The sequence below is a fragment of the Pseudopodoces humilis genome, chromosome 5, assembly GCF_049639895.1.
Source record: "Pseudopodoces humilis isolate 2021_Gansu_Grassland_sample_001 chromosome 5, ASM4963989v1, whole genome shotgun sequence".
Lineage (NCBI taxonomy): Eukaryota > Metazoa > Chordata > Aves > Passeriformes > Paridae > Pseudopodoces > Pseudopodoces humilis.
Window position 1 is genome coordinate 45,283,852 of NC_142204.1, and position 7,944 is coordinate 45,291,795.

Sequence of the window (7,944 nt, forward strand, 5' to 3'; positions counted from 1 at the left end):
TTGGCAGCCTGCATATTAAGAGCTGCCCTCCTCCCAGGTTCTCAATGAAGGACCTTTGGTAAGCTTAGCAAAATGACATTGAAATCTGATTTTTTACTGTTATAGTATAAAATTACAGATATTTTACTGAATTCAGTACATCAGTCTTCAGGCTGATTCTGTGAACACGACATCCTGAGACTCCTTAACAAATAGTACCAACTGTCTGCAATACCCAGTGCCTTCAAGCAGTGTGATTCAGACAAATAGGAGATTTTCTTCCCATTAGTCCCACTTTCAGCTTTATTTTACCAACAAAGCTATTCCCTCCTTTCTTTCCCACACAAATAATCTGTTCCTAAAGAAGTCCAGCTTTTAGAGATTAACAGCATTTTGCAGTCTGTCTAACCCTTTAGTAACAACTGTCACACTATCAAGGCCAGAGAGATCAGAGCTCAGGGCTGACTTTCCTTATTCCTGATTCTGCCTCTGATGTGCCTTAAGATCTTTATTAAGTTAATTAACCTCTGTGACTCAGTGTAAGCATTGGTGTAATGCACGTAGCAATGCTTAACATGGAGTCCCACAGATGTAAGGCATGATAAAAGGGTAGAGGACTATTATTGTTACTAATGATCATTAGTTTGAAATCATAGTCAGGCAAAACCAAGAATAACAAGGCCATTACAATTAGTTGAAAGGTAGGGTTGTGATATTTAATCACCATTAAAAGGGTACATGATGAAAAATATATTACATATTTTCAATGAGAGTCAAGAAAAAACTTTGTGGGATATCTGCAGTAAAGACCATGAGTAACAGCTCTGAAAAACAAGTTCCAATAAACCTTCTGTTTCTTTTCATCCAGCACAGAGGTTATTTTTCCTACTGTGTCACACACTGTGGCTACTAGAGTAAGTCTATTTTCATACATGTGATGAGATGGTGCACTGAAAACTAACAAGCCACAAATCTGTAAGCCTATCTCTGATTTTTTCATTGTTGCTGTTTTCCTTACTGTGATTAATACTAATTATATGCAATATCTGGAGAATCTAGATACAGGTTTGGGTCAGAGCACTTTTGTCCTGTGTGCTGCACAAATACATTATAAGATATTCATGGTCTCAAAGAGGTAACAAAAATAAGCTGACACCTTCATACATCACAGTTGTTTATACCTATCTTTCCATTTCTTTTAAACATTGCCTCTGGGATATAATTAGATAAAGGAAAAAAAAATCCATCAATTAAGATATTAGTGATCAGAACTGAATATTGGCAGTCTTGAAGAAGACATTCCTTTCCAGCTATCAAGAATTTTCCTTTATTGACTTGTCTCCTTCAGTCTATCAAAGAAAAGTTTTAATTTGCAGCTGAAATCCTGATCCTACAATGAATCATGTTTTCTCTTGAATGCAAAGGGCGTCTGTCTGGCAAAGTTGGCAGCCTGACCTCTATAAATATTGTTCTATTGATAAAAGGAGGAATTGGATATAGAGACTATCCAAAATAAATATTTTTCTGGGATCCTGAATGTCTGATTACAATAGAGCAAAGGGATGTTGCTGCATTGTAAATAATCCAGACATAAGCTGAAGTGAGTATTAGTTTTAGTTGAAAAACTGTCAAAGGCAATCTGCACCTTTCCTTTCAGAAATGAAAATGGACACCTGTTTAGGGATTGCTCTTTTCAATTTATTATCATAGGGATTTGCCATTGGTTTTGTTGGGAGCAAGTCTGGGCTTCTTGATTTCTAGGAGAATTAAAAAAGGATTTCAATGAGGTATTCAGAAATACCAGCCCATCATGCTCCTGTCTTTTGGATGGCGGTGGATGGAAAAAGAGGCCTTTGTGCAGTCCCTATCAGAAGCCTCCACAGGCTCAGGGCAGCTTCCTCAGCATGCCCTTGGGACAAGTGTGCAAATGGAAAACCAGCTGTGCATGGTAGGCACAGGTCCCAAGGACCAGGGGAAGGGAAGCCTTTATGCCCCTATTCACACTGAGGAAGTACAGAGGCATAACTTCTCCCAAAAATGTAATTGCTCCAGTGGCTCTTCTGGCATGGCACTCCTCCCCACTCTTTCCTGACAAGGTTGTATCCCAAAAGATGAAAGATGTGCTGCTCTATGCTGCCATACCTCCTCCTTTCTGCCCCCTTTGCTCCTACAAAACCTGCTTGCATAAAGCAGAAAGGGTGTGCAGAAGGAGGAGGTGCATGTGATGGATTACAAGAAGAAGTCTTAAGCAGAGCTGATGAGAGGTGTCTCAGCACCATCAAGTCACAACAAAAAAGGTCTGACACAGAGGCATGAGCGAGCTTGTGCTGAAGTCAACAGAACTGCACCTTTGCTTAAGCAGTGACGTTCTCCTGGTGCTCTTTCCCAAAAGGTGCAACAGAGGAATTTTTCCCATCAGAGACTTTTCCTTCTTATCAATAAATTACACTATCTAGCTGCTGCAATAGATTGTCTGTGAATAACAGAGGACATATATTTTTATTGGCTCATCCATTTCAGCAAAAAGGATTCCTGTCATCAGTGCTGAGCTGTAAACTAAAATTTGAAGATAAGATACCATCTACTTCTTCTTTCTCCTGTAACTCACAGCACTGCTGTGCAAGGGAATGTTTGTATAGCGCATGTGACAGATACCCTAATGCTTGCTGTTTATCTGGTTCTCCCTTCCTATGAATCATTCTCCTTTCTGTACTCTATACCTCCTGAAAAGGGCCTCCTATTTAAATTTTTTTAAAAAATTCACGTTTACAATAAAATCATGATAAAACAAAACTTTTGAAATTGAAATAATGACATTATTTACTTGGAATTTGATTCGTCTTTGCTGGAACCTCAAACTGAACTTCCTTTTTTCCTTATTTTCAAGATCATGGAGAAGCTTTGATCTATCAGCTTTCCTTGTTACAGGTATATTTCAGTAATGTTACCCCCTCAACATTTTGAAAAGTCTTTCCCACTTTTTTTTTTTTAAAGAGGATGACACCACTTTCATCCTCTGTACCATTTGCAGGAATCAACCAAAGATCACCAACTGAACCTTAAACATGTGTATTAGTCACTCAAAAAAGAGTAAGAGACAGGGATGGCATCCTCCTGTGTTAACCCAAATGTTCAAAGGAAATTTAACAAAACCTGTCCATACCCAGAACAAAACACAGAGAACACAGCCCACACACAGAATCCACCTCCACCAGGCCATCCCCATCACTGTACAGTGTACAGGCACCGCTACCAGCACACACTGAAACACCTGCTGAAGTCATGCAAAGGCCCAGTGTGAGTGCTGAGGCTGCAGGAGGCTGACCCAAGACCCAAGACCTCAGCTCGGCAGCGGTGACAGTGCCCCTCACTTTGGCAGTGCTATGCCACAACTTTGTGCAGTGACCCCAGCCACTGCCTGCTCCATCTCTGCCTTAAGCAAAGCTAATGCTGGCTTCCTGGCCATGCTCCTTGCACAAACAAGCAGTAAACCTGAGGTAAAATAAAGAACAGTTAGTAAAAGGAAGTAGGCAAAAAACCAAGACAAAGAAAATAAATAATGGTTCATGGAAATCTCACACAATCAAAACCAAGGACACAGAATTTATCAGGCAACCTAAAAGAAACACAACTGTGCTTGTTATGTTGCCATCTGCTAGACTGCAGGTCTTCAAAGCTGTCAGAGGAAGGCTGAATCAAAACATATCTCATTCTCCTGGCTCAGTGATTTAATACCATTGCTTTTGGGCACAAAACATTCTCCTAAGTACCACTGGGCTGCAAGCTACAAGAAAGTATTTCTGGTATATCTGTCAGAAGTCTGATTTCTTAGCACAAGCTGAAGCTAGTGGGGAATTTTGTCTAAATTCAGACTCTAAATGAATCCCTGTGTTCTTGCCTTGTTCACACACCTCTCTTTCTGCTTTTTGCTCTAATTCTTACAGCTGGAATTGATAAACTGGGGGGAAGAAAACCAGGAGAAACTTTTTTGCCATTTAGATCTACTATATTAATGTAATTACTGTATCTCAGGGAGTGCAATGGTTTTTCACTAGGAAAACTTTTGCACCAGTACAGAGAGTTACATTCTGGGACAAAATTTTATGACTATGCTTCCTATTACATCGAAAAGCCACAGCAGACTTGACATTAGTGCATCAGCAATGCACAAAAGGATCCACAGTAAATACTTGCAGTTCTATCTTAGAAGAACAGAACAAATCTAGCTTCCTGAATACAGGCATCTAGTGCCACTTGCACATCCTGCCCTGTCCCACTAGGTTCCTCAGCTGTCTCTCACATCAGGGAATGCAGGTTCCAAGTGCTTGCAGCCAAGCCTGGCAGTCCCTTGCAAATGCCCTCAGCATATTTTGCCTCTTAGTAACATATAATCAATCCACTGATGACTGCACATCTAATTTACTTTGAATCTCTTAACTACACCTCAGGATAAAAGGATCAATTTCTTGTCTTTGTATGTTTTTTGAGCAGAGCTTTTGCAGTGCTTGGGGTTTGTTTGTAGAGAAATTCCCACAGCAATCCTGAGCAGCCCTGTACTCTCTGGGAAAGCTTTCTTAAGTTTTGGTGAGCTTTAAAGAGAGCTCATAAAGTCACTTCTAAAATGACAGCTAGAGGCCTCAGCTGAGACTGATGAATACTGAATAAGGGTCAATACTGAATAAAGGTCAACCCCCAAAAGGCTCTGAAATGAACATCAAATAGATGTGATAGACAAGAGGCAGATCAACTGCCCATTTATATGTATAAATTTATATTTTTTAAAAACCATCCTTATTTTATAGATTTGGCTTCTACTATAAACATGTACAAACATGTGGTGGAATCCAGAAAGAAGACTACTCTTCCCATGTCAGCATTTTCTCTACAAAGACATTCTTCTCCACCTGTTTGTTGTGAGATAGGTGGCAGAGATTAGGGTAAAGATAATTATTAAGAATTCAGGGGTTAGAAAATGAGTGGTGACCAGGAACTTTGAAGCAAGGCACTGTACACATCCTAGGATGCCATCATTCATCAGATGCTCATGTTGTTTTTTCCCTTCCATGGGTTCTTAGTGCAAAACCCTGACTGCACTCAATTAATGAGTAACAACACATAATTTTATTTTCTTTCCATTGTTCTGTCCGAGGCTGTCCAGGTTTCATCTGGGATAGAGTTAATTTTCTTTCTAGTAACTGGTACACTGCTGTGTTTTTTTGATTCATTATGAGATAATGTTTATAACACAGTGATGTTTTAATTGTTGTGAAGCAGTGCTTACCCTGAGTCAAGGAGTTTCCAGTTTCCCATTCTCTGCTAGGGAGGAGCTGCACAAGAAGCTGTGAAGGAGCAAGGCCCGGACAGCTGATCTGATATGGCCAAAGGGGTATTTCATGCCGTAGAACATCATGCCAAGTAGGTAAACTGGGGGGATCTGTCTAAGAAGCACTGATCACTGCTTGGGAGCAGGCTGAGCATTGCTCATTGACTGGTAACTGGATTGCACATCACTTGTTTCTCTTGGGTTTTATTTCTCTCTCTTTTCATTCCCTTTCATTATTACTATTATTATTATTAATTATTATTATTATTATTTCCAAATATTAAACTCTTCTTATCTAATCCCACAGGCTTTGTTTTCCAATCCTCCTCCTAATTTCACTGAGGGTGTGTGGGGATGAACTGTCTGAGGTAAACCACAACAACAACCCAAGCTGTTCTTCTCCATGAAGCTGTGCAAGTAGGGTTCTTCACATTCTTGCGTGCTCTTTACAGTGCCTTTCATTGCAGCATGTGAAAAGTCTTTGTCACTTTTTTGTGTATTTTCACGCAAATGCACCCAAGCATTTGTGTGCTTAGGGCTGCAAGCTCCTTGGATGTGCTCTGGAAGCTTTGGCAGTGAGTAGTCACACCTCTGGAGGCTTTCACTGGTGAATCACAACCACTTTCTACAGAGATGTTTTGAATTTCTCCATAGAAATGTGGTATTTCAAAGGGCTGTCTCTTGACCAAAACTGAATTTTCACGGTGACAGTAAAATATAAGCTTCTAGTATAAGGTTTATCCCTTTGTGAAACTTCATGTCATGGCATTAAATCTAAGAAGAAACTACATTTAAAGTAAAAGAAGATGTGAAGTTCTGAGAGAGGTAGAAGTTTATTCTTTATCATAAAGACACTGGCACTACAGTTCTAGCTTTTCAAAATATTTAGAAATATTATTTGGAAAAATAAAATAAGTTAGATGGAAAATTGCATTCTATATGTAGGAAGTTTGGAAGAGTTGTGAGAAGCTAAAAATGAGGTATTGCAACAGGAAACGTGCAACCTCAGGAATATGCAACTGGCCTCACTGTAAACTCAGAGAGATTCATAAAAAAGAGATGAAGAAGAGTGTGCTGTAATGCTGAAAAAAAAGAAAATAACAATAAGAACATCCAAGAAAATAATACATGTCAAAAAATAAAAAATGTTTAACAGATAGTAATCCCATAGAATGTTGTGTGTATTTCTCTGGTCATTCTTATCCAGACTTGTGGCACCATACAAAAATCTTTTTCTTGTTTTCCTTTGCCAGCTCATACAGAAAAAGAGCTTGCTGGTTATATAAAATGGAGGTTATCAGCAATATTGCTAATTAATGGTGTTGTTGCCAAATAAGAAGTTAAACTCTGACAAACATGACCTAATGTTACACAAATATGCTTCATCAATCACAGTTAAAAAATTACACAACAGCAAGCATTTTTTTTGGACAAGTAATAGAACCTATTGGCAGTTAGTATAATTAAAGGCTAGTAAGCAGATGAAAATGTTTGGGGGTTTGTAGACTTGTGTACAGAAAAAAAGAGATAGAAGTGTTTTTAAAATGCCACAGCTTGAACTGGTTGTTGCTTCAAACTGGACGATTTTAGTGGGAGCCCAAGGATCTACAGGTAAATCTAGATTCAGTGTGGGGACTGTCTCTGGGCACAGTCAGGCTGTTTTGGACATCCTGTGATGGACACAACTGCTGCTGGCACTGATCTTGCCCCCAGCAGCCAGTGCCAGTGCACTGTGGTACTGGCATCCCCATGGGTATCTGCCTGGTCTTGTGACATACAGGGCTGTTCTTTCTTTGACACACTGTGTCCTGTAAAATTTGAAGCTCTTATGAAATACTAGAAAGGTGGAGAGCCCTGAAGGGCTGTTCAGGAGATGAGTTTGTTTGGCCTCTTCCCTTTGAATGGAGAAGAAGTAGAGTCCACTTGTTTAATGTATTAAGTGCAGAATTTTTTGAATGATGGCTTGTAACAGGTGGGAGCTGAAGAGTGCAATGATGAACATGGAATTTCAACAGCAGCCTCAAATTAGACATTAGGCAGATTATGTTCTTAGGTTTAGATGCAAAGATTAAAGGCAGACAGAAAAATCTTGTGTGGGAGAATTCACTTTACTCATTTAATGAAGTTAAATCAAAGTTTTTACAATTCTGTTTCAATACAATGAAGTCTAATGATGAGGATGAACCAAACATTCTCATATATTTGTTCTGAATGCTGATTCCCCATATCCAATAGAATTGATTGACCACTTTTTTAATGCTGTCAGAAAAGCATTTCTCATCTATTTTAGTATAGACTTAGTAAATCTTTTCACAGTAATATTTAGTTAAGCAGTAAACATTAGTGACATTGAGAACTAAAGTTCCATTAGTTCTTGTCAATTTATCATTAGACCCACTGGATTCACATACTATCCCAGGAAGATAAGGAATGCTATGAAAAACTGTTACTTATTAAAAGGAAAATCAAAATATGAATATTAAATAGACTTCACTGTGATGCAGGTTTTGTTTTAGTACTGGTGAAAGAGAGAAGAACTATAAAAGTAAAACATGCTACATGAAGAGAACATGAATGGAAGTAGTGCTGGTGAGAGTCAGCTGGCTCTGAACCTTTTGTGAACCTGCTGATTTCAGTGGCTT